The sequence below is a fragment of the Pleurodeles waltl genome, chromosome 10 (assembly GCF_031143425.1).
Source record: "Pleurodeles waltl isolate 20211129_DDA chromosome 10, aPleWal1.hap1.20221129, whole genome shotgun sequence".
Lineage (NCBI taxonomy): Eukaryota > Metazoa > Chordata > Amphibia > Caudata > Salamandridae > Pleurodeles > Pleurodeles waltl.
This window is the reverse complement of record NC_090449.1, coordinates 102,593,549-102,620,909: the sequence shown is the minus strand read 5'-3', so window position 1 is coordinate 102,620,909 and position 27,361 is coordinate 102,593,549. Positions and strand designations below refer to the sequence as shown.

The 27,361-nt window shown below is 44.2% G+C and overlaps 1 protein-coding gene across 2 annotated transcripts in view; it reads right to left on the bottom strand.

The window, feature by feature from the left end:
* Window positions 1–21,745, bottom strand: part of GPR146 (G protein-coupled receptor 146) — a 101,222-nt gene extending 79,477 nt beyond the window's left edge. The window contains exon 1 of one of the 2 annotated variants that reach the window (XM_069209870.1): window positions 21,277–21,745. The gene's annotated coding sequence lies outside the window, so the exon portion shown is untranslated. The remainder of the gene's footprint in view (window positions 1–21,276) is intronic. The other variant, XM_069209866.1, reaches the window with a different exon arrangement.
* Window positions 21,746–27,361: the final 5,616 nt, after the last annotated feature.

The following is a 27,361-nucleotide window of genomic DNA, read 5'->3' as shown; positions in this document are numbered from 1 at the left end:
CCTGCAGGCTAGAAGCGTCTCCGTGCATTTATATGCATTTTTACATGGATGATGGCTGGCATGTACCATGACATGGGATTTCACCCACTAACTCACTCCACCGATCAGCACGTATCACATTTCACTACAGCAGAGTGGTGGTCAGCACATATTTCCCTTAAGTCTGAAGATTTGTTGGATCTTTCTTTGAACAAGGTAATTGTTCAGGTTTTGTTGCCATGGGCCACCTGGGAACTGTGATGAAAGCTAACGAGATAAGGTAACCAAATGTTTTGAGCTTGAATTTTTTATAAACTGAAACTTTTCAAAGTCGAATGAGCGCATTGCATGTTGTGGACACATTTACAGTTCTGTTTCTTCATTCCTGCAAGAATACCTTGGCTGTCAGCCTCTAGTGTGTGGTGAGCGTTGGCACAGAAGCCGCTCTCTGAAGGCTTTTGAACTTGTAAAACTAGTGTAAAAGCACAACACAGGATTTCTTACCTGCCAGAAGTTACAAACCGGTCCTGATTGTTCGCTGCCAACTTCAACTCTTGGAATAATCACTTAAGCAACAGAAAAACGGTGTGAGAGTGCCTTGTGCCTCCTAAGCTAGCAAATGCCTGGAGCAACAGTTCTAGAGCGCTATAGTCCACTCTTGAGGACTACAATCCTGTTACATGCTCTCTACTCAAGCTCCAGAAGGCAGCCATATGGTAGGGCCTAGGGTGAGGGAAAGGGCCTTGGATGGCTGCCACAGCTCAAGGCAGAAGGGCTCGGAGTCTATTGGAACATTCCACCCACAGTGAAACTTTGCAAAGATAAAAAAATATAGACATGCATTGGCAAAGCCAATATGCCTTGCCTATGCAAGAGCTATTGGCTTTGCCAATGTGATTTAGCTATATCGTGGCTGCTGTTCAGCATGCCTAAAGGTTAGTGGCATAGGTGAGAGTGGCATGGAGAAGAGTGGCCTGGATTGATGTGTTGAAGAATGTCGTACAGTGTCGTAGAGTGGCACAGAGTGGAGTAGAGTGACATGGAGTGGACTAGGGTAGAGTGGAGTAGAGTGTCAGACTGGATTGGAGTAGAGTGTCATAGTGGAGTAGCATAGAGCGGAGTAGAGTAGACTGTCACAGAGTGGAGTTGCATACAGTGGAGTACAGCTTAGTGTCCTGGAGTGGAGTGGCATAGAGCATTGTAGAAGGGAGTGTCAGAGTTGAGTGGTGTAAGTGGAGTAGAGTTCAGCAGTGTTAAGTGTTGTACAGTGTAGTGGCATAAAGCAGAGTAGGGTGGAGTGGCATGGAGTGTTGTAGAGTGAAGCCATGTAGAGTAGTGTCATAGAGTGGAATGACATAGGGTGGAGTATCGTACAGTGCCATAGAGTGGAGTATCGTATCGTGGTGTGGAGAATCATACTAGAGTGTTTTAGAGTGAAGCAGAATTCTGTAGTGAGAAGTACAGTGTAGTGGCATAGAGTGGAGTAAAGTGGTTTAGAGTGGTGTAGAGGGGTGTGGCATTGAATGCGTACAGTGGAGTGGCGTGTCACACAGTGGAGTGTTGTACAGTGAAGTGGCTTGGAATGGAGTGCAGTGTCAGAGTGGAGTAGACTGACGTAGATTGGGTTTTGTGAATAAGACTGGCATTCGTTGGACTGGCGTACAGTGAAGCTAAGTGTCATGGAGTAGATGATTGGCGTACAGTAGAGTAAAGTGGCATAGAGTGGAGTAGAATGGAGTAACAAAGTGGAGTAGAGTGGAGTGAAGTTAAGTGGTGTGGAAGAGAGTGTCGTAGAGTGGAGTGGTGTACAGTGAAATACACATGGGGCGGTAGTGCCCTACCATTTCAGACAATACATTTTCAATTGAAATTACCACTACCTTCTCCCCTGCATACAGTGTTACTTATAAAAGTATACAGTGCACAAACGATAATGTGTGGAAACTGTCATCACCTAGTGTATGATTTGTTTTGATCATATTAGATCATTTGTTTCCGCAACACTTGAGAATTACAAAAAAGAATGAACTTCATTTGTGCTTTCCTAATTGTGATATATTGTGATAGATCTGCACAGTTCACTTACTAGCATTTTCAATTTTGTTGTGTGCAAGAACAAATACAGCCTACAGCCTTTTCTTTCAACCCCCCTGTAACCAACAAGATTGTAACATAAATCCTCTCACTTTGGAGTCAGAGAAAGAAAAGTAAACACCAACCTCTCAGAGTGTAACATTTGAACTCTGTCTTTGAATGGGCAGCAAATGTTACAAAATAAAAACAAAGTTTAAAGGCCTGTTCATTGCTCATTCACTTCTGAACTCCAGCATGGTTATCTGGGGGTGCACCAGCACCTCCACCCCTACTTTCAGCACCTTTGGCATGGGCTTGAAATTGAGGAAGAGAATTGTTTAAGTGCCATTAGTGAAGAGCAGTGACCAAAATAAGCAAACTGGTAGACAGAACATTGTTCCTCACAGGCATGCAAGACTGATGATCTGGTTATAGCTGAGATAGGAAGAGTCAATCATGCAGAATGATTACAGCCAGGAAACCTTTTCCAATAAATACAGCATGTTTACTTCCTGAACTAACATACAATGGAGACAACAGAAGACTCTTGTGGAGTGCCTCAAGAAAAAGAAAATAGTTCGCCAAAAAAGCGCACTGCAGAGAGCGTGTTCACATGTTCTCTGCACATTTGTTCTATCTCTGGTATGCTAACTGTGGGTGGGTCTTATCAGCACCTGACAAGCCACTGCAAAAACCTTCACCCTTTGTCCCTCCCAGAGGAGCTATCCTTTGCTGGATTACATACTCAAAGGAGGTAGGGACAAGACACCCAAAATAAGACTAGACTTTGCAGGTCTTATATTAGTAGGAAGCCATAAATGTCCATAGAAAACATAAATACAGAGGAATTTGCGCAAATGTATGTTCAAGCGCTCAGACCTGGTTCTTCCCCACAGAGAAAAACATACCAATTGCAGTCAATCTTGTCTTTAAAAATTTGGCATCTCTATTTGCAATCGGTAATACAAATTATGATTGGTCCATACCTGAACATTATGGAGTTTCTACTGTGTACCAGTTGAATCTAGTAGGAGACATAAAATCATTCATTGCTTAATTTGGCCTTTTCTGTTCCACTGTCTCCAGAAATTTGATCATCTACCCAATTTTCGTCTCTTGTGCCAATGACACTGGGACAACTTTCAGAGCAGACTCAACTGTCCGTAGGAGGAGATGGTTTGGAGGAGACTATTTTGGATCAGCCCTTGACAATGCTTACTTTGTAAGGATAAGTGAAAGGCGCCAAAGTTTGGAGTACATAGAATGAGGAGCATTGTCTACAGAACTAAGAATGAGGAATTACCACCGGGACCAGAAAAGAAGCTAGCAGCACTTCCTAGATGACTTAGAATGAGGAATTACCACTGGGACCAGAGAAGCAGCCAGCAACACTCTCTAGAGGACTTAGAAGGGGGGAGTAACTTGCGGGACCAGAGAAGCAGCTAGCAACACTTCCTAGATGACTTAGAATGAGTAATTGCTGACGGCTCCAGAGAGGCAGCTGCAGCATTGTCTAGAGTATTTAGAATGGGGAGTTACCACTGCAACCAGAAGCAGCTGCAGCGTTGTCTACAGCTCAAGAAGATGCTGGACTTCAAAAGATGGAAACCCTTTCAAGTGGGCGGAGACACGAAGAGAAATGGCCAAGTTATTCAGTTATCTTTCCATCTTTGGAGTAAAAAAAAAGATTTAAAGATGGAAACTAAGTCCTAGTCTCCAAAAATCAGTACCAGTGGCCACGAGGACACACAACCACCAGCACAAATTAAGGACTGCCTCTGCCTTTTTGGGCTTTTGATGTCATAACCTCTAATTTCCACAGCTGCAATGACCATTGGAAGCATAGACTGTGTAATGCCTAGTCTTTATAGGATGTCAGGACAGGCATTCAGAAAGGAGCTCTTACTAAATCTCACTTCTGTCGCCTCCCAAAGGTGTGTGGATTCTTCTCGAGATGTAACAGTGGTTTGCTACTGTCTGAATATCACCACTTTTTGGATCCTGTGTTTTATACCCTTATCATTCAAGCTCCAACATTGTTCCCTAATTACTTATTCTCCCAAAGATTTTCTAGAAGTACATTTCAGACTTAAAACTCAGGTATGTTTTTGGGGTTGGGAAAGCACATTTAAAGCTACTGAGAGGGGAAAAAATAGAGTGAAAATTCTTTGGTGGGAATATGCCAAGTGTGGGTTAGGACCAATGATCTGAGTGCGGGAACTGTGTTAATGACTACTAGGCCTCCCTGCTTGATGCAAACCACCCCCTTGTATTTGCAGCAGAATTGGTGATGAGTGCACCACACTAAAACGCATGGGGAAACGCATGCTTGATTCAGGCTGTGGGGGTTATGGAACAGGAAGTCATGTGGATGGGGCTTTCAAGGGAATGCCTGCAAGCTCACGCCCTCCTGCCTCCCTTCTCTGCTCCTACATCACTACCACTGATTCGATCACAGGGCTCTGCACCAGCTGTGCCGCTTCAAGTGTTCTAACTCGTGGTTCTTTAACTTGCTTTCTTTACTTCAGCAACATCACTGCACAGCCTAGCAAAACATTGCACCAGTCACACTGCGCGTTGCCCTCAGATTACTATATGCTCTGAGCAGTCGTTCCAGCATATCCTCCATTCTTTGAACACTGTTGCTTCAATTGTAGAGAGTATAAGACACCAAGACATCGGGAACCTTGGGAGTGTGCAGTATTCAAGGTCACTCAAATAACAGGTGAGGCAGCAGGATCATGCACGATGCAGTGCCACTCAACTGTCTAGGACAGCGGGGTCATGCTCCATGCAGTGTTGCTCAAAGCGCTAGTCGGGCAGCAGGACCATGCTTCATGCAGTGTTACTCAGAGTCCTTGTCGGGCAGCAGGATCATGCTCCATCCAGTGTTGCTCAAAGTGCTGGTCAGGCAGCAGGATCATGCTCCATGCAGTGTTGCTCAAAGTGCTAGTCGGGCTGCAGGACCATGCTTCATGCAGTGTTGCTCAAAGTGCTAGTCAGGCAGCCGGCTTATGCTCCATGCAGGGTTGATCAAAGGGCTGGTTGGGCAGCATGATCATGCTACATGCATTGTTGCCCAAAGTGCTGGATGCACAGCTGGATCATGCTCATTGCAGTGTTACTCTGAGTGCTGGTCGGGCAGCAGGATCATGCTCCATGCAGTGTTGCTCAAAGTGCTGGTCAGGCAGCAGGATCATGCTCCATGCAGTGTTGCTCAAAAGTGTTGGTCAGGCAGCAGGATCGAACAACATGCAGTGCTGGTCGGAAAGCAGGATCATGCTCCGTGCAGTGCTGCTCAAAAGTGCTGGTCAGGCAGCAGGACCATGCTCCATGCAGTGTTGCTTAAAAGAGTTGATGGAGTAATGGGATCATGCACCGTGCTGTGTCGCCCAAGGCATCAATGAGACAACAGTCTCAGACACCATACAGGGTCTCAAAGCACTTGTTGGGCAGTGGGACTATGCAGAGTCGCACAACGCACCAGTAAGACAGTGGAATCATGCACCATGCAGTGCCACTCAAAAGGTGGAGTCATGCAACATGCAGTGTCACTCAAAAGTGTTGGAGTAATGGGATCATGCACCATGCAGTGACACTCAAGGCATCTGTGAGACAACAGAACCATGCCCCGTGCATTGTCACTCAAAGGGCTGGAAGGACAGCTGGACCATGCACCATCCAAGCAGTGACACTCAAAGTGCAGCGTTTAAATCTAATCCAACAAGCCTCAGGGAGAGGATGCAGGCCTGGTCTTTTCTTTTTATTTGAGAGAGAGAGGGAGAGAGAGAGAGGGAGAGAGTGGAATTCCCCTTTAAACTTTTTTTTCCCATGAAATGACTGTTTTATGCTGCTCTTCCCAATACTGACGATTTTACCTGGAATTCTACACTGCCAAGGTTTTACCTTGAACTACTGAGCTACCACTTTGGACTACTGTGAAGGTCATTCATCTGCTGCCAAATTCTGTTGCCAGCCATTGCGAAGCTGCCTCTCCATTCCGTAGTATGAAGCACCAGTGAAGGAAATCAAAGCATTGAAAACACCATCACACTTTAAATACCACGACTTCCGCTCGGATGACGATACAGATCACTGTTATTTTATTTATTTATGTCAGAAATCTCAGCTTAACTCTACTCAAAGAACTTTCAAATATCTTTGAACTTTGATCCTATGCAACGGAAGATTATTTTCATGCATCTGATCACATTCTACCTCAAGGGTATGTTTTGGGGGCGTATGAGATTGTAAAACCAGAAAGTTTGCTTACAAAAAGGCCGATGGCAACAGAATTAGGAATTTTGGGGGTTAATACAACTTTGGAGGAGGTTTTAATCCGTCCCAAAAGTGACGGTAAAGTGACGGATTTACCACCAGCCGTATTACGAGTTCCATAGGATATAATGGACCCGTAATACGGCTGGTGGTATATCCGTCACTTTACCGTCACTTTTGGGACTGATTAACACCTCCTCCAAAGTTGTAATAACCCCCTATGTGTTTCTCAGAGTGAGTATGTGTGAAAAATCACGTCTTTCCACTAGGTCACTCCTCAACCTCATCAAATTGTTGTTTGGCTTTTCAATATTTACCTATGGTGCTGAAATTCCTGGTGGTGAAAATCAAAGAACTGCTCCAAGAAACCCCTTATTCGCTACTTACCGTAGTTTCAAGTTGGTCTGCTAATCAAGGCTGGCAGTTTTGCAGTCCCTCAGCATCATCGAATGTCAGCAACAACCTACTAGCAGAGGTTATTTTATTACAATGAAGATGTACAAGTCGTGGTCATGTGTGTCTTTCTAGTATCTCTGCAAATATATTCTTGTATTCATGCCACGCCTACTGCCAGCACCCTTTCTGTCTACCCTTATCTTCTAATTCGAGGAACTTTGGAACAGACTCAATGAATGATGTCCTTCATTAATAAATGCATGTAAATACAAGCCTCTCGTTTCAGAGATGACCTTGCAGTTCAATAAGAATGCAAAACTCTTTCTTTCACAAAATAAAAATCCGTGTGACACAGTACAAGTTTGCATTTAGTACTAAATAACTGAGTTTTCTTGACTTCTTTCTTGGGACTTCGGGGTGCCGTCAAAATTCAATTTTAATTGTTTGAACACTACCCCCCCCCCCCTTAACAAACACGCCATTTTAAGTTCATTTGTGGGAAACTGTCACCCTCTTGTGGCCTCCTGCAGTGACCCAATGAGGCAGCTCTGAGCATCTGCCTCAATGAAAACCCTTCCCTGGTTAACGTTTGTTTGAGTTAGGTGCACTTTAGTTCCCCAATTCCAGGCTTGAATGTACATAGAAAGTTATTGGGTAATCGGCGCTTTTAATGTATTAGTGGCGGGCACACGTTTGAAAAAAGCACAGGCGTAGGTCCATCTTGAAACCAATCCATCGAATGGCAACTCAGATTTGTAAGAGGCATTGGCCAACGGACAAAACTAGTTTTCAGTATTTCTCTCAAAGGAAAATTGGATGCCTGACAGCCGGGGTCTTGGAGTCATTTCCCCTTTACTTTGAAAGAGCACAGATAACCCATTTCATGCCCAAGCCTCTAGTGTGCCAAGCAGACATGCCATAGTATAACACGCAACCCTCTTTTGTGCAGTCATTGTGGTAGTGCTGTTTTCTTCAGTCTTGTAGTGGTCTGCTTAGCAAGAAGATCAGAAACTATGCTTTTTAACCCCACAACACACCCATTTTGATGAAATACCCACGTCTTCAAATAAGTTTGAATATAAACACGTTTTACGGGTTGGTCGTAGTGAGCACATACCTGGTTTTAATTTGTAATTTGTGAGCTTAATCCATCGTGCCTTTATTGATTTTCGACCGTGTCCATGGCCAACCTAATAATTCTGCACCTGCTGCTGTAAAAACACAGATGTTTTTTGCACTGTTTGAGGAATGCAGGCTAATTATGTCAAGTCCATTCAAACACTGGTGGGATATTTAGAATGTAACTGTAAGAGCCTGGTTTTGAGTTTGGCGGTTATGAAAAATACTCAATTTTTAATGAAAATAAAAATATTGGAGGAGAATTCCACCAGGTGAATTTCATCCACCTACATATGTACACGGTGGATAAACCTCCTCCAGAAATTACATTTCCCATTATAACCCAAATCATGCAGAATTTAAAGAACCCACTTGGTATGATTTAAACTTTCAATTAGAAAGTCGTTTTTATTAGTGAACATTTGATTCTCCGCTTTCAGTATTACCGGTGGTTTCACCATACGGGGCACATTAGTCACCACAAGGTAACTGTTTAACAGATTGTTCAATGTCCACCTTTCCTTGACATTTGGAGACCATGTGACTTACGGAGTAGTACAGGCTGTAAAAAAAAAAAAAAAAAAAAAAAGGACAATGGCCTCACGTTTCGGCACAGACTCTGCTAGTCCTTAGGACTTCAGAAGGGTGGCAAAAACAACCATCCTCCAGGAATTCAGCAGAATGTTTAGTTTGTTGAGTTCTAAAGCACCCAATGCCACTTCACGGTCCATCAGGCTCAGAACAGGCATTATCCGTATCCCACCAGGCTCTAGTCAGATCTCGCTCAGTGTCTCTCAGGCTGAGAATGGTTCATGAGTCTTGGGTTATGGTTCACCCAGTTTCAAGCTCCTGCAGCTCAGGTCGGGGATCTGTCAGTCTTCTCCATTACATTGACGGAAGCGCTCCACCAAGGAGGTGAAGGAACTCCTTGTTACATTGTTGAACCTTCACAACAAACGAGCACTTGGCACCCGTGCTCATCACTCAGAGTGTGACTGAACAAGTTGGTTTCTAGGGATATGGGTACCAAGAGAGGGATGGTGAAACACAGTCACTTTGGGGACTTCGGAGTTGAGCAACATAAATAGCTTGTGCTTTTTACAGAATTAGACAGGGACACTGAAGGTCAAATTTATTGCTGAAAACGAGGAGGACTCCAACACACGTCATCAATTACAGGGATCCTCAGATATTCTAATGTTATAAGCCTGCATGTGATGGGCAATATTGTGACTGCTTAGGCCATTCACAAGGGAGGACCCTAGTCTTAAGGGGTGGGCATGTTGACCATGTAGCAAACGAGAAGAAACATTAATTTTCGGAGGGAAGATGTTTCACAATTATACATGGTGAATGCACTTGGAGAGTGGCCTTGAGTTTCTGAATTTATGTTGGATCTATCTTTTTTCTTTTTCTAGAAGAGAGTTCCGATGGCATGCATATGAGCATAGGCTACTGCACCTGCCGAAATTGATTCTTTAATGAGCCTTGGAACAAGTAGATGATTGGCTGGCATAGTTTGATAGTTCACATCACAGGTATCAGTGAGTGATGGAGACAGACTCAGATGAACAATTATTTTGGCAACATTTTCTTTCAGAGCAGTTGCACATTCAAAGAATGTGATGCAATCAGAAGTTGCTGGGTCACACTCCTGTTCAAGTGCAGTAACGTGTTGGAGGCTAGCACCAAGAGAGACAATTTTATCACTTTAAGTGAATAAGAAGATAGCTTAGTATACTGAAAGAGGGCTCTTTATAAATCCAGTCACCTATGGCGTGTTGTTTTGTACATATGGCTATGGTATTTAAATGTGTACCTTCCATTAGAATTACAGGCCCAAGCACTGAAACCTCATGCACCACCTGGATTGCGGCATCTCTCGGGATAGACTTCCATTCACCCATAACACTAATAACTGGTCTTAAGTACTACTTATTTCTTGCATCGATGCCCCAAGCGTAGTAACGAGTAGCCACACTATGAGGAGACATACTTCCACAAGCAAATTTAGTTTACAACAATATTCAAAGCATGAACTAGTGGAATAATAAAGACTGATAGTGTCTTTTCAATTGAGCGAGCGTTGTGATTTCTTTCACATTTGTAAGGGTAGACCCCATTGATTTGTAACTTGACAGGCCTAGGAATGGACTCTAGAACAGAGCTGGTTGTTCACTCTGAGTCCCTGATGGATAAAACCATGTCAGATTTTAAACATATCCTAAAGAGACAAACATACATAAGATTAATATAAATGAGTATCATTATATAGTGATTATCCTGAATTCCTGAAATAGCTACTGTGCTTGTTGATCAAGGCAGTCAATCCTGTTGCATAAAGTGCAACACTCAATGAACTTTGATCAAATTGATGATGATCTATTCCAAAGCAAGAAAGAAAGGTACATTTAACAGGAGTTTTTGGAATCACTAATTTTCTATTTAAAAGTCAGTCAACTTCAACATTAAATACATCAGTGAATGCTGCAAAACAAACACTGTCACCCTCCGACCCATCTACGCTCATTTTGAAGGTTGTTTTCTGGTTTCTAAGGCTCTAAACATTGTGGTCCTCATTACGACTGTCACGGTGGAGGTTGGACCACCGCCAATGTGGCTGTCCGACAGCCACATTACGATCGTGGCGGTAGCACCACGGTTAGACCGCCAGCACCACCACTTTACTGTGGTGCTGGCAGTCCTAATCTGCCAGGGCAGCAGATTATGACTCCCCTCTCGGCCAGCGGTTTCATAGCAGTAGTACCGCCATGAAATGGCTGGTGGAGACGGGGGCAGGGAGCCTCAGCACTGCACATTCACATTGTATCGGCAGTGCAAGGGCCTCCCTGCCCAGCCCCGTTGTGTTGTTCAGTCTGCCTTGCAGACAGTGAAGACTGCAATGGGTACTGGTGCATCCTACGCACTACAGTATTGCCGCCGGCTCTGTTATGAGCCGGAGACAAGGCTGTAGGCTGTTTCCAACTGGGCCAGCGGGCGGAAACTCTGTATCCGCCCGCTGAGCCAGTGGGATACTCATAATAGGGCCTGCAGGAAGGTGGCCGCACTGGCGGCAACCTGCCCATCGGGACTTCGGCGGACGGACTGTTGCGGCCGCCTAAGTCATAATCGACCCCTGTATGTCTATTGATTGGTGGATAATCACTTGCTTGCTGCACGTTCTGAAGTGATGAGTAATCCAGAAGAACTTGCATGGAAACATACTTTCAGAAATTTTATAGAATCAATGAATGGACAATCTCATAGTACTTCATATCCTGCTTTAGGTCAGCGGGTACTGAAAATGCCTATGGACGATTGCTCGATTCACATTCCAAATATCTGGTACTCCTTATCTTATGTCCACAGTAACTGGTGAAGTCCTGTATCTTACTTAGAATTTAGGTTCACAGGTTTATGGTATAAATGGGTACTAGAATTGGCTCTATTTCTTCATTTTATTTTTTGTTAAATGTTATTAGTACCCACACTTATTTTTGTTCTCTGAAAGGAAAATGGTGCAATTAGCATTTGTCACACACACACAAATATATGTATGAAAATTGTGCATTCGCTTTTAAATTCCAATAGGATTTTTTGCTAGATTATTATTAGCCTTAACCAGTTCAACAACATATGTTACATTATAACAATTACAGATTTTGTATGTATTTGTGATAATGTTTATTGAATTTTAATTACCCTGAAAAAGCTAACAGCTCAAGCACTGTAAATTGTAAGTGTTTGGATTACAAGCACTGAGATTTATAAGTTACTCAAGTTAATGCTGTGCAAAGCTGTTGTTCCCTCCAGTCCACTACATGATAACAAGTACAACTGGGAAATGGTTTTAGATCTATAGGTTGAAGCCAAATCTAATTTTGATAAACAGAAATTGGGCATTTCTCCTGCAGAGGGAAGACATCAGTGACGTCACGGGGTATGCCAGCACCACTAGATCATAAATATTTTAACACTGCTGACACAGTCAATTAACACAGCATTTGGCATAGAAAGATTATTCCCAGCCTGAGGAAGGACTAATTTAAATATTGTTTCCTTTTTTCAATTCTTAATAATAAATTGGTTGACATCTGCATGTATGTGTAAAACTCAGCAATAGCAAAAACGGGTAACCAACCGTAAGTGTGATGCATCTTTAGGTTGCCATATTTGATTTCTGCTTATCTACATAACATTTAGTTGACAGTGGGGAGCAGGTTTCTTTGAGTGTAGAAGTTACACACAAACATAGTTTGTGCATGTTGCTGGCCTCTGTTGCTGGGAGCATGTCTTATGCTGTAAGTCAGGCACTAAGTTCATCAGTAGGAAATCAAGGTCCCCGAGAGGTGGTGAGAAGTTTGTAGTGAGAAGAGCTACTTACTCCCATACAGGTTGGAACTAACATTTTAAAAAACATTCTGGAGATGGAATGTGCACAGTGACGCAGGCTGTAAGATTGTTAAGGAATTTCATATTTACACAAGGTTGTACTTTTTCTTTGTAAATATAGTGACATTGCACAACATAGATGTGAACGATTTTTACAATGGCTTTAGGAGTTTAGTGCCACCCTAAGCAAAGATGAGGAATTTACAAGGAACACTGCGCCAAGAGAATAAGGACATTTTTGTAGAAGACACACTATAGGTTAGATCTGGGGACTGCATTTCCGAAGAGTAGAGTCAAAGGAGGGTTTTAAAAGTGGTGAAATAACACGAATTTATAGCAAAATGGCCACTTTGGGGGGGGTATCTTTGTACTATCTGTATATCTTGAAGTAGGATACTGCCTTGTGACATTCTCATTTGTCTTGGCCTGGCACCGACAATGGGAACGCTTCACCAATTCCTGTTCAAAAGTTAAACAATTGTTTGTAATGTTCTCATTATTATTTTATTTTTCTAATCCAGCCCTTTAATTTAATTTGCCCAACTATGTCACGTTTTGACATTTGACACTTGGACAGAACGGGAAGTAACATAGACCAAAACACCACACACAATGTCAAGCGTTTGGCTTTGATGCCATGTTATGTTAGAGCCAGTTGTATAGAGCTCAGTATGCTTTAGAATGACCTCATCGTTTGGTCGATGTTAGTTGTATTCCACACTATTAAAGATCTCCACCTCATACAATAGTCACCGTCGTTCTCAGATGATATGATGATATGGAGCTGTATCCATTGGGTGTCAATGTCTAGTTAAATACACGGAGGATGTAGGATTCTAGTCCCAAGGAGATGTGGCCAAGAGAATTACTAGTTGTTTAAGCATATTTTAGAATGGTAAGATGGCTGTTGCCCAGCTGATAGAGACAGACTGAACACGGGGTTGCTGGCTATCCGGCATGCTTTAGGTGTGTCGGATGTTCAAGCAGCATTTGGTGAAATGTGTTTGTGTAATGTTCAATTTAGGTGTTCTGTTGGTTGTTTGTGTAGTGTATCTTGGTGGTCTGTGTTGCTGAGATCTACGTGTTAGGTGACTACATGACATATTCGTGCTCTGTGTTGAAAGTGCGACAAACGTCCTATTTATGGGGGCCGTTGTGTGGGACATTGTAACCAAGATTCCATTACCTACAAGGTGTTACGCTTTCACATAAAAGCCCATGAGTGGACCATGGAGTGAGATGGCCACCCTATTGGGCCCCGATGCTCACCTATCCTTGTGTGACCTGCAAACAGCTTTGAGCACTCAAAGCCTCCCCAAAGCTTGCCTTGATCGCGGCTCTGGAAGCTCTTACGCTGTAAGCCAACATCGATGAAGCTTGCGTTTGCGATTGTGGGGGGCATAGTGGGGTATTCTGCCCATTGCAAGTATGATTTCTGAAGCAATAGGCTGTACACTTATTTGGAGGGCCTGCATGTACCATCGCAAACTATTTCATTGGCATGTCAAGTTAGAAAAGTTTTTCTAGCTGAAGTTGTGCACATATCGTACGTGGTCTTTTAGCTGGCAACCACGAAATTCTGCTTTTCCCAGGCCCTTGGCAAGGTCTTGCCCAATGCATAACTTAGCTAACCTCTACTGGCAGACAATATGCTGAACTCTTTCCAGGAATATGCATGTCTTTCTGGTAAATTAAAATGCAGACTCAACAACGGGGCCAGACATTATTACTACGTTTGTAAATTGTCCAATAACATTTTTGAGTCCAAGGTAATTTCTTCCCTTTGCTCTCAGTTTCTTGGATGCTTGTGTGCTTGTCATTTTCAGTGATTACTCTGCGCAGTGACATTCGTACTTCTTCGGTCGGTGGTTTGTGATTTCTCTTCCGTGGCCGTGCTTTGGAAGTGGGCTTTTTGGATGTGAGCGGATTTATGACGTAAATTCACTATACTGGGGTTAAAATGTAAAGAGGAAAAGACGCTTGGTGGAAAAAAGGGCAGCTGAAAACTGCTAAACATGTCCTAACAATGCTCAGGAGCATATTTCTATAACTCGAAATGTATGTATCCAATATATATATATGTATACACACACACACACAGAACATGTAAGATAAAGAGAGCGAGAGATGTTCACTTGCTTTCCTGTAACATCGTAACATTTATTTATGTATACTATTTGCTCGGAGTGAAGAGAGAGATACAAACAACAAAGTCCTGATAGGAAGGATGCTCTGACAACAGGTCAGCAGTTGTGCAGATGCCCAAAATTCAAGGGGTAATCACACAGATGTACGCAATTTTGCAAACCATAAAGACCTTCAAACCTAAAGGGGGATAATGACAGCGGGGGAAGGGCTAAAATGAGGGTGGAAGTGTACAGCAGGTTCATTTCCGGTTGCCATCGTAACAGGCTAAGCCAGAAACAAGTGTAGGGGCCCGCAGGGCCAAGCCACACCCTGAAGCACCTAGTTATGTCCCTTAAATCACCAAAGACCAACTAGGTGAGATGAGAATCCACAGACAGCATTCCCATTACCATCGCTCACCCTCTCCACTGACACACAATATAAACGTGCGGTAAGGTCCTAAAGGCGGGGAGGTGCTCAAACTATGACATTAACTTTTGTCGTGGAGTAACAGAAGCATGGAGGGCAGGAAGAGCTTGGTCCGCGATGACTGAAAACACGAGGTCCTGGCTCAAGCCAATATCATACAACTGGGATTGAGCTGTTCGAAAAGCTCATTAAGGTGAGTTATGGGGGGTGGGAGTGGAGAGGTTGTCTCCTCTGTTCTGGGTTGGGCAGTGTGGAGCCATATTGCAGGAGGACTAATAAAGAAGAGTGATTTGGTGGTGATCACTTGTAACTCTAGAAAGGTTCTCCAAATACCTAAAAAGGGGTCTAGTTTGTCAATGAGCTTGTACGTAGTTTATTCATCATTGGCCACTCTATGTAACTTGACCAGGCACTCATTGAAGCAAATGTTGAAGAATGCACATTTAGGCCACTGCAAATGAAGTCGCCAGCCAGCGATGAGCATGGGTAGTCAGGTCTGGTATGTCGGACACATCATGGAGAATAGCCAATTGAGGGGAGGGGGTATACGGATCATGAGCAGTAGTGACCTAATTGCACTCACACCATTGTCCATTAATTTATTGGGGCCAGGCAAGTCCAAAGAATATGATGTAGGTTACAGTTACCAGGTTACAGTTGCAAGTGTCACATTTTCAGCAAAGGTCATGGAGCTTGGCTCTTTTTGATGTCCAAGGAGACCAATACCAATCATTCAGAAACTTGAATTACAAGAACTGTGGCCTGGACTCCTCAAGTCTTCTATTATGATCGAGAAGTGATAATGAATACACAAAACAGTCCAGAGAATACCCACCTGGAATTGGTCCCAGGGTTAGAGGTATTGGAGTACAGGAGAAGACAAAGGGTCAGTTGGTGATGGCCCTAATGTGGGCATGGAGAGAAGAGATCAGTTGGCGGTATCTGCCAGAGATCTACATCCTGGAGACCAAATTCAAGTTTCAAGGCTTGAAATGATTTGAGTAGGCCTTCGTTGTACAGATGATCTATGCGTTTCAGGTCCACCCCATACCATCACACCGAAAAAAATAGCAAAAACCCTGCTATTTACGTTGTGCTTTAGCGTTGCCTTGTGATGTAGAAGCAAGGGAATACCCATGAGTTTCTGAGCCACACGCCAGGCTGCAGCTGTTGCATGTAAAATCGGGTTTGTGGCCACTAAGTAGTAAATGGTGGTGAGGTAATAGGGAAGCAGAATAGGGCAACCTAGAAGTCCCTCCAGTGGCACCCACAGCTGGGTCTCATGGAGATAACGCATTTGAGGATAGTTGCAAAAAGTGAAAGACCAAGCTATACAGAGTCATGTAAGTTATGTGTTGTAAGTCCCTAGCTCCAGGATCCGCCCACAGCTGAGACAATCTCAGCCTGCTCTGGCGCCCGCTCCAGATACATGATCTAACATCTGTCTGTACTACAGCGAACCCAGAAAGCTAACATACATAAATGTAATTGAATTGGTGGGTCACGGACCTTTTGATCGTCTGTACCTTGTAGAATAGAAATAAATTCATATCCTTCCACTTTGAGAAGTCATATTTGGTTTGCGCCAGCTGTGGGAGAAAGTTGTCCTCAACATTGCAGATATGAACATTCAGCCCCTCCAGTACACATTGCATGTTATAGCCACGTAAACTGGTGTTAGTGCAAATATAGGCAATGGGAGCACTTCACATTTTGTATACTTGATCTTGTAGCCTGACAATAGGGAGAAGTTGTTAATGATGGACATGACCACAGCAATTAAAGTCACTGGGTAGGACTACTAAAGCAGTAGTCATTTGTGTATTATAGAGCATTCCCCTCACCCTCCACAGTGGGGGTGACCCTAGCGTCAGACGATGGGTGGATCTCTGTCACTAAAGGCTCCAGGACAAGGAGCAAGAGAAGCGGAAATTGGGACACCTCTCCCATGTACCAGGGCCTATTTTGCAGGTGGCAGACAGGAAGCCTCAACAGGTGACATCCTCAAAAGGGCCATCATACAAAAGGTAGACCTTGCGCAGAAGTTTATGCCCTAACCCGAAGCAAGAAATGACATGAAAAGCGCATGACCACTCTACCTGAACAAACGCTCTCCCAGCATCTAGTTAGAGCGCTAACATTTAACCTGATTCTCTTCTGTCTGCCGAAGGAAGTGCACCTGCGTTCGCAGATGATTACAGAAGCAATAGCCTGAGACAACGCCACCTGTTACTCATAAATCAGATGGGGAATCACTTTGCTGTATCGTGTCGCCTGGATTTTGGCAATGATTTTGAAATCGAATTTGATCAGGAAGATTGAGCGATGCCTAACACACTCCAACTGGTCCTTAAGGAGAAGGGAGATATTGGTTTTATTGGATATGGAACCCAAGGAGCCAGTCTCTACAGCTATCTTGTATGCCCGGGTCAGGAAAGTCACTAGAAAGACTTTGCAGAACTTGTAAAACTTACCTGGGAATGCCTTCCCTCATGGGCATATGCACGTTGGTAGAAATTGCCTCTCTCTGTATCTCTGGATTCTGAAACGTGGAGGGAGGAGCAAAAAGAGGGAAAATGGCTGGCGGTGTCAGGGGGAAACAGCATTTTAACCGGATAGGTCACAATTTGCTGGAATGGCCAACTGCGAATCCCTGTCTTGTGACTGTGCAGCCAGGAGCCTCCCAGCTTTTTCTCCATGGTCAAAATTGCACCACTGGAGCTTGTCCAAGGCCTTCTTCGCTGCTGCCGTAAAGAATTTGTTCAGACGTATTTCAGCCAGCTAGCTCCTGCAAGGCAGATGTAGGAGTAGCAGAGTATCATCCTGTAAGGTTGTGAATCTCCAGAAGCTACACACCGGCCTTGTGCATGGCTGAATAACTCATCACCCTCCCCATCAATGTTGCTCACATGTTGATTCTAACTTTTCCATTGCTTTCCCCAACTAGAAAGGGAAAAAGAAATAAAAACAGTTAAGGAGTCCCAAAGTGTATGAGATAGAAAAATATCAGACGACTGCCATTATGGTGGAATGAGAGTGAAGAACAGAGGAGTGGAATATACACCAGAAGAACGAAGAGAACATTCTGGAAGGTGTGATTTATTCAGGAGGAAGAAATATGATGAGACTAAAAAGTGTGTGCTTATAATTCGTTAAACAGAAAAAAATGAAAATATGATGTATCAAGCTTCCTTCTATGAGAACCATTAGAGGATTTGTAAAGGCAGTTGCCAAAGACAACATAATCTACAGAATGAAAGAACTACTTGGACCTAAGAACAGCCAAAGTCGGCGTGGAGAAAGACATGCTCTGAAGAGCAGTAATCGAAAAGAGAAACAATTAAAGTTTAATTATGGCAGATAGACACTAAAAAGCTAGGTGGGGACAAATATTCTCAATACTGAGGAACTTGATTGGTAAAAACAATTGATCCTAACTTTAGGAAGATGGACAGATGGATGTCTGAATATGAATAATCAATAATGGTGAGAAACATGTGGGTACAGTCAATGTAGAAATGTGATACTTAAAAGAAACTGGTGATAATAAACTACTTTAGAATGAGAAGAGAAGTGTGACATTCCCAGAAAAGGGAAGCACTTCAAACTGTGGGAATGGGGCGGGGACAGTAAAACCCTTCAACAGGTTCAAACTTAGTCACCGCGGAATAGGAACTAAAAATGCAGTAGTAGACGGACATCTGATATACTGGAGACTTGAGAATAGACAATGCGGATGTTGGTGAAGAAAAATTACAGAACATCCTGAGAGAGATCTCAAAATGAGGGATGCAAGGGAACAGCAGAGTGCTTGAATGAGCTGTAGAAAGATCAGAAGCCACATGTGCACTCCAATGGATTTATTACAATGAAAAGTAGAGAATTCCATCTGACGCAGGTGTCAAAGGGAGGAGGGTCAGCAGTGGCGAGAGGACATAGATACCTCAACAGGAGTAATTTGCTCAGCACTTTCGAACCTACAGCTAAACAAATAGTAAAAGCTCAGGTCTTCAAAATTCTACAAAGCTCATACTTAGTTTAGATAGTTTAGTGAACATAAGCAAAAAACACCAGATGCGGCTCACGGTAGGGAAAAGGGGCAGTGGTGTGGCGCGTAGGGGGGGGGAATAAAAACGTACCTTGTTTCCATGCCGCTGCCACCACACCGCCGCCTCCACACAGCTCCATCCGCTTTGTCTTGTGTTTGCGGGCACAGGCTCCAGCCTGCCCTGCGGCCTATCCTGATGTTGCTCAGAGCAGCGTTAGGATTGGCTGGGCGCTCCCAGGCAGGCAACACAGTGCCGGGTTGGAAAGAGCACTGTGCGCATATGTGTTTGGCTGGCCCAAGACAGCCTACCAAAGATACATGCGCACTGAGGGGGAGGTGCATGTCACCATCACAGCCCCATAGCCCCGCCCCTTTTACAAAAAAACAATAATAAAACTGTTTATTATCGTTTTTTTGTAAAAGTTTTGCTGCTGCTGGCAGTGGGGGGAGGGTGGGGGGGAGGGTGACACTCCTCCGGCATAGTGGAGGAGCCGCCTCTGAAAGAAACTGTCAATGTCATCTTATTCTGACTGCTAAACAAATACCATCTACCTCCCCTTTCCCGCTGCCTCAGTCGTTTCTCATTCTATTTCCTTTTCTGTACTCTCACCATAGGTCTTAAATATTATTTTGGTATCTGACTAAACCCCAATCTTAGGAATAATTCTCGGTTGGAGATGCTACTTCATGTTTTGATAACTGACAAACATGTGGTCGTGCTGCCACTTGCAAGAACTTTGTTAGACGTCGCGTATGTTCAGACAGTTAGTGAAATCGTATCTCAGATCTTACATTTTTTTAAATGACACCCTGAACCCATACTTAAATGCGGCAGGCATCGCCCTCTGTAAGTTCAAGCCACCCACAGAGTGACCCAATATTATTCTCCTTCCCTGACCACAAAATGCTTTAATGTGACTTTCAAGGTCTCCACAATATTCCATATCTCCTGACTTTGTACCGCAGCACCAGAATCCAAGTTTGTGGATCTACTAAATTGATTATCCATGGACTGATTCGCAGCCTCCTGCCTATAAAGTAGAGTCATGACAAGGTGATCAATGTATAGTTGTATTACTGATTGTCCACTGAGTCCATAAGACAGACATGCCAGAACTTAGGACCTCAGCAGTCGGTGACACATACTAGTGAGGTGATGTACAAAACTTAACGTGCAATGCTAGACTCCCAACAAAAACATTGCACATCACTAGATACACCGCATCATATTCCAAAACCAAAAGTTACAAACCAGAAGAATAATCCAACGCCTTCCTTTTCTAGACTATTTCAAAGTAAAACGCTGCTCTCACAACAGCTCTGGACACAGCTCATTGCAACTACGCTGAAGGTTGTGCTTCAGCCGGGCTGCGAGCCAACTAGATGCTAAACACGAATCTACTGCACACATGAGAAAAATTGTCTTATAGATGGACGCTTTTAAAAAGTGCACCATTCCTGTGATGTCACCTCATACCCTATGTTAAACCATCACCAAATCCTGACGTGTTTTAGCCACTTGACATCAATTTCTATGGAGTGAGTTTAAAGCTCGCGGTATAACTGCTGACAAGAAACAAGTCCCAGAATTCAGAATGCTGGTGATTAAAAACATGTGACAGGGTTAAAGGGGTCACACTTGGTAGCCCTGCGGTTCCGGTCCAAGTTACAAGAAGCAGGCCAAAGATAACGCAAACTTAGTTTTTAACTTTGGAGTATACTGCTTTACTTAATTAACTTATTAAGTGAGCCTAGCTAAAACACAGTCAAGTATTTATGTTTAAAAGTATCCAGTTCCTAATGACGAGTAAGAAATGAAAACAATGTAAATTGTGAAATGCCCAACGAAACCAGTACTAGCGCACAATAACATGATTTTACGTAATAGGGGGCACACAATAGGAAGTTTGTTCCACATTTTGTATCATCTTAGGGCTCTTAGTTGAGTTGTTGCAAAAGTAATGCTAATTTCAAAGAGGCTTAAAATCGGAATCTTACTGCAACTTCAAGGCTAGTTTATGCTCAAATATTTACTTCAAGTTGAATATCCTTTTAAAAGTTTAAATAAGGCCATGCTGCAAGCTACCAAGTTTTGTAAGAATAAATAAATATTGCTTCATATTTTATAGAAGCCCCCGCCGTAAATTATTAAGTCTCGGGGGTTAGCAAATATTGCCTCGCTCTAATCTGCTCATTAACAAGGTTTAGCAGGGAGGGGAACATTTGGTAACACTTAAGAAGGAACATTTGGTGGTGAGAAGGCGCACATGCCATCCATCACCTTCCCGAACAGGGCTCAGGACACAAAACGTAAACAATCTCAACTAAAGTGAAAGAAGACAGACTGGGGAGAACACATCCTGAAAAGGGCTCTGTAAAAAGATTCTCCGTTTTAGAAGGGGGCAAGCAGAAAAATGCAATAAACTAGAACTTACCAGAACGCGGATTATGACGGTTCCAAGAGCAACTAAAATATTTGCAGACAGCCCGAGGCGCGGACTCACTCAACCTCCCCAGCAGCAGATGACATTCTAGTAATTTCGCTCGATGTTTCCTCTGGTTGGCGCTCCGCTTCTCCCCGCGTCTTTCACTTTTTCAGCATTCTCTTTTTTTTCTGGAAAGTGAGTTGAGTGTCCAGGAAGCTAAGGGGGTGGAAGTGGGTGTTGCACTTGTACGGGGACAGTTCTCGCAAAGCGTGACGTCTCTGGCGGAAAACAATCTCTTTCTTTCTGGCCGTGCTAGGGGGAGGACGGAAAGGGCAAAAAGGAAAAGAAATAAATATCAAAAAGTCCTGTTCGAGGCGGCTCTTGCGATTCCTGAGAGGAGAGAGGCGCTAGCCCTGGTGATGGGGAAGGCTGTAACTACAGGGGAGGAGGTGGGCATATCTTTAGGCGGCAGCAGCCGCAGCCCCCCCCCCGGGCCCCTCGCCCAGTGTTTTTATTGATTCCAATCACCGAGGGCCGGCTGGCTCTCGGCAGAAACACTGTGTGATGTGTTCAGTGCTGGCTTTCATTACACGCACTGAATGCGCCTGGCAGCTGGCCGGTGCTCTGTGGTGCATCCCCCACCCACCCCAACCCAGGGCACTCAGCTCTTGTTTTCTCCTTTACCAAGGACTTCAAAACATCTTATCTTCGGACGATTTACCCTTTCTATCAGCAAAAGCTTCGTTTTTTCAAATTTCTGTGTGTTTTCGCAAACTCTTGAAAACAGAGCCACTGAGAAGGTACAAGCAACGGGCTGAGTGGAGTGGCCGTCCCGGCTCTTCTGCGCACGATGCCGAGGCAACTACGAAAAAAACAATGCCAAGTTTAGTTATCGTAAACTGAATCTCAGGGGCGTACGTACCTTCACGGGTGTGTTTGGGGTGTTACCCACCTCTGTTTTCTGATAAATAGTTGGGTACAGGTCAGTGCTCAATTTGAGCCGGAGTTTTCCGGTGCAGGGCACTGGCTTATTTATGAGGGCTGGCACTTATTCTTCTGCCTTAGCATTTACTGCGAGCAAAAGACACACATGGAAAAGTCGGAGGAAGAGAAAAACGAAAAAGCGTAACAAAGGGAGAAAGCAGAAATAAGCAAGAGTGAGCTGAAGGGGCGGGGGTGGTTGTAAATGGATGAAAGCGTCCCGACCTGGCATTAGGATTACACTGCCTCAGTATTCTTTGCCCGCACATTTAATTGCAGTGGCCGCGTGTTTCAGAAGAGAGCTTCGGCCACCAGGGCATGTTTATTTACAAATTAAGCACTGGTACAGATGCGTTCAGTCCCATATGGTGAGATGTCTGCCAGATTCCACCTGGAAGTTTTACATACACAGAGTCAAAAACTCCATTCAAACTCCCCAAAAATATGGGTTTTCTCTTAATACCCCCTACCTGTGCGCATTCCTCTCCCTTTCTAATGCCCCTTAGGCCCCTCTCACGCACTCTGCTATCCAAGCTACGCCCTTGGTGATTCAACAAAAATGTATTTTTTATGTACCTTATCATAATTAGGTGAGGAGCAGTGTGTTTAAACACATAGCCTTGCTTTACCACAGATAAGGTATATTGAACTTGAATATCTGAAATAAATGATAACTTAAAAAGCACCAAGTGGATGTCCTCCTGCCTGCTGACCCTTAAAAACAAGCATGCCAAGAGGTCTTGCTTATGCAAGAGTTAGATCTATTGGCGTTGTAGATGACAACGCCTTTTACCCAGGCGTTATGGAGTGGAGTGGATGTATGTGGCGTGGAGTGGAATTATGTGGGCTGGCTTAGAATTGTCAGTTGTGGAATTGTGTGGCATGGAATTGTGTGGTGTGGTGTGGAAGCCTTGCGAAAAAAGGGGGTGATTAACCAGGGAGGACTGGGCAGAAGGAGAAAGATGGAGATATGGGCCGATCGCAGGTAAGTATGAGCGGTGGGACCCAAGAGAGTGATCGCTCGACCTAGGTGACAAAGTAAAGAGATTGATGTCTGGCTAGGCTGACAGTGGTAGGTGGGCATGATCATTGAATAACTTAGGATGCTATGAGAAACTAGGGTTGTATGTATATGAATAACAAACAGCAAGTGGATAGGAAAGAGGATAGTTGGTATGGGATGTGGATAGCAAGAAGTAAAGGGGCAGGAGGTGAGACTGGAAGAAGGAAATATGGGACGAAAGTCATATGGGATGAAAAATACAGAAATGAATAGAGGCAAGGGAATGGAATTAATGATTTGAAGGCCGAGTATGAGTGAAACCGATGTTTGGGCATCAATTTGGATTAGAATTAGCAGCTGAGGATGTTTCTAGGATACCAAGGGAGACACAGGCGCAAGCTAACGAAAGGTGCATGCTGATGATAACCCCCCTCCCTGCTTAGAGTCTTCTGGTTGTCAGCAGTGCATGGTAAAGTCGGCCCCCCGTCCACCTCCAAGAGGACTCGGCAAACCTCTGGCTGGTTATCCAGGATCAACAACTCCATTAGAGTCTTCAAGTCCCAAGGGGCACTTAGAAGGTGGACAAAGGGGACACCGGCATGGCCATGAAGCCAGACGTGCGCTGGAATAGCCTCTCCTCCTATCTAGGACCCTCTAGGCGGGCCATGTGTGCTTGTCGCAGCTTGGCTCCTAACAACGCACCTCGCCCCTGTCAGCAATCAGCCACTTCTATCGGATCCAGCCCCACCGCTGCTGAGCTCCTCTGCAGTGCAGAGACCCTGGATACAGACACCGGGGATCAGACAGGACACCGTTGGGACGTGGCCACAGCAGACCAGGGGCCTCCACAGAAGCTTCGGGAAGAGAAGGGCTGCAGCACTCTAGAGGCACCCTCCGGCAGCAGGAACATGACAAGAGCACAGTCTAACAACTGCAGCTGACTATGGAGCTGGAATGAGCGAACCTGCTGTGTAATACTAGGAGCTGTCAAAGTGAAAGAAGCAAGGACCACTGGCCATGCTACTCTTCGCACATTCTCCGGCCCATGCAGGACGGCAAGTCCTGTTCGAAGGCCCTCTTAGAATCAAGCAAATCTTATGTTGAGAAACCAAATGAAAGTAATGTAGGCATTCAAGTGAACTTCCAACTAACCAAATAACATAAGTAGTTACCACCACAGAAATGCAGATAGAACTGCCAGGACAGGAGAATGTGGGCTTCACCCACTATAAGTCTTGAAATCACATTGGACTCTGTAATAAGCCTAAAACCCTAGTGACTACACAAGTGGCTTTAACAGCATTTAAATATTTCTTTTGGCGACGTCTACGAAGTGCCTGCTTATCTGCACAGCCTCAGTAATGCCAAAGTGGTGGGCGAGTCTGTTTCAGGCCAATCGTAATAGGCAGTGTATTATGATGTTACCAGTTCATTTTACAAGATTCTTCGTTTCAGATTGCAGGGTCTTCTATTCACAGGACAATGTTTCAATAGGATCCTGAAATGCAGCTGCACATGTTTTAACCACCAAAAGTCAGCCCGAGCCGTGCACACAGAAGGGGCAGTCTGCAGTGGCACAGGGTGGGGAGCAACAGATCTCTTGAGCAACAGGAGAGAGGGACAGAGGGATAGGCCACAGGAGGTGACACGAGTGTGACGCAAGCGCAGTCCGGGTGACTCTCTGCAGTGGAACATGTTCACAAAACGGAACGGTCAAAGCTAAAAAACATGACGGAAAAGAGCTTCAGCTCTCTAAAAAGCCTCAAATTAAAAAGAAATAAGGAGAAAGAGTGTTAAAACAAAGAGGGGTCAAAGTTTCACAAAATTTACAGCCCTGTTTACAGAAATAAACTACAGTCAGAGCTTGGAGCAACTGAAAACATTGTGTGCTCATGTGGAGTGCTCTTACACAAAAGAAACAAGTAGTCCTTTTTTCATTGCTAAAATGGGACAAGTGAAAGGGTACAAGTACTGCAGTACTGCTCTGTGGGAGTGAACAACCCATGAACATGTGGGACAGATAGGAAAGATTAACCACTTGGAGGCAAGGATTTTTAAAGGACATTGAAGTAAACAAATGAAAAGCAATGAGCGGGCTTGAAGCCCACAAAGAAGCATATGCTAAAGTATATACAACAGGTCTTGAAAGCTCAACATAAACACACAGTGCAAATCTAGTTCCCTCTGCAGGCTGACCCAAAAGTGTTTCTGCCATGGAGATGCCAAATGTCCCAGCCCCTGGCTGATATGCCTTGTTCTAATCAGTGGAGGTGGAGCTACATGCTTGGACATGGGCAACTACAGTAACTTTTTGTGCCCTTTTAAAGTTGCTCAGTATCATGGCTTTCACTTTCCTCATCCATCTCCCTCGTCACAGCCCTTAAAGCATGACCTTCAGTCTCATTGAGGTACAGAATTTACCTATACAAGGTAAGTTTTATTTTGCCACAAGATAGCCTCACTGCACATCCTATCTCATGATTTGTAAAGGTGGTGACAACCATTTGCACATCCTGTTTTTACTGTGAAGCCGGGATCACTTAGGCAGATAAGAAAAGTCAACTGCATTAAGGCAGGCTTCCCTTCAACTGGAACTCTTATTTCAGAGGACACAGAGGTAGAGGGTTATTCCATGAGGGCTAACACTGCATTCCAATTTTGCTTTACAAGTTAGTTCTTATGCCACGTATACAGTGCTGTTGCTCCTTTATGACTTTCAAGCATTGGTAACAGAAGTCCTGCAGGGTGATGACTGTAGCTCCAAGCTCTCAATGATGGATTCCTTTCTGACATCTTCTTAGAATGCCTCTGTGCAATTGCTTCAACAGTAGGACCTCCAGCAGCTCAGAGACACGTTATGGCTGAGATGCCGGAAAGCTGACAACTCCCAAAAAGAAGTATTCAGTCAGAGCCACCTTCCCTTCAGTGGAGTGAAACTGTTGGATTCACAACTTGAATAACTTGGGAAGAAACCAGCATAGATCCACAAGCTGTTGACACCAATTCATCCTCCCGCTAGAGGAAGAGGTTTCAGTTTCCACGGGATGTCTACTAGGTGTCCACCTACATCATCTAAGAGTTCAGCAAGTTTTTGATAGCTGGAGTTGCCCATCAACTGGAAAATCCTGGCTTAAACATGCCAGCTCCCCAGTCCCTTCTGCATCTCCAAAACCATTTCTATGCTGAGATGGAGAGAGGAAGAATTTTACAGTTTGGTATTCAACAGTGACAGACTCTTGGGTCCTTCAGATGGTGGAAAGAGCCTACAACATTAACTTCCAAATGGTTTTTGTCTCCACCTCTGAGACAAGTGAAATTGTTGTTTCAGCTGAGAGCCCTTCTGCATTGTCTGGAAGTTCCTCTGAGACAGTGGCTGATGGTTCAAGTGGACATGGTTGCTGCTATTAATTAAGTGCTATGGGCTCAACTGCAAACTTGGTGAAGCACATCTAATTTCATCAGCATCCAAAGAAAAAAGACTACAAAGAGCCAGCACATCCATTTCCCTTGTTGTTTAAAAGCTTCAGTTATGGCTGGATCCTTCCATCTAACCAGGGGAATCTCATTATCTCCTCAAAAACGAGTGGTGCTTATGGATGTCAGCATCCTGGTGTGGGATGCCACAATTGAGGGTCTGTGGCCCGGGAGGGAGGAGGATGCTCCTTCCGATGGGGAGCGTCACAAACCCTATTATGCTTCTCTCCTCTTCTCCAGAGATCAGCAGTTCACATGTGAACAGACAACCAGGCCACACAAACGTATGCCAGCCATCTGGGAACCTACTGAGTCCTGAGATTAGTCCATCTGGTGGAACGAATAAAGCATAGGGCAGAGAAGAATCTTCTATGTCTGCAATCAGTTTCCAGCAGATAGACAATATACATATAGACACGCTAAGGCATGTTTTCCCATCTTCATTGGCTATGTATCGTATCTGTTTCAAGAGATTTAGAATACGCTTGGAATCTATGGCTGAATCTTTTTGCTTCCTGTTAGAAATTGGGTCTGTACTTGGCAGTGGCATGCACCCTGTCCAAGTAGGGATCCTCACTGTCGTCAGGGTAAGGGAGTCACACAGCTAAGATAACCTCTGCTCACACCCTTGCTTGG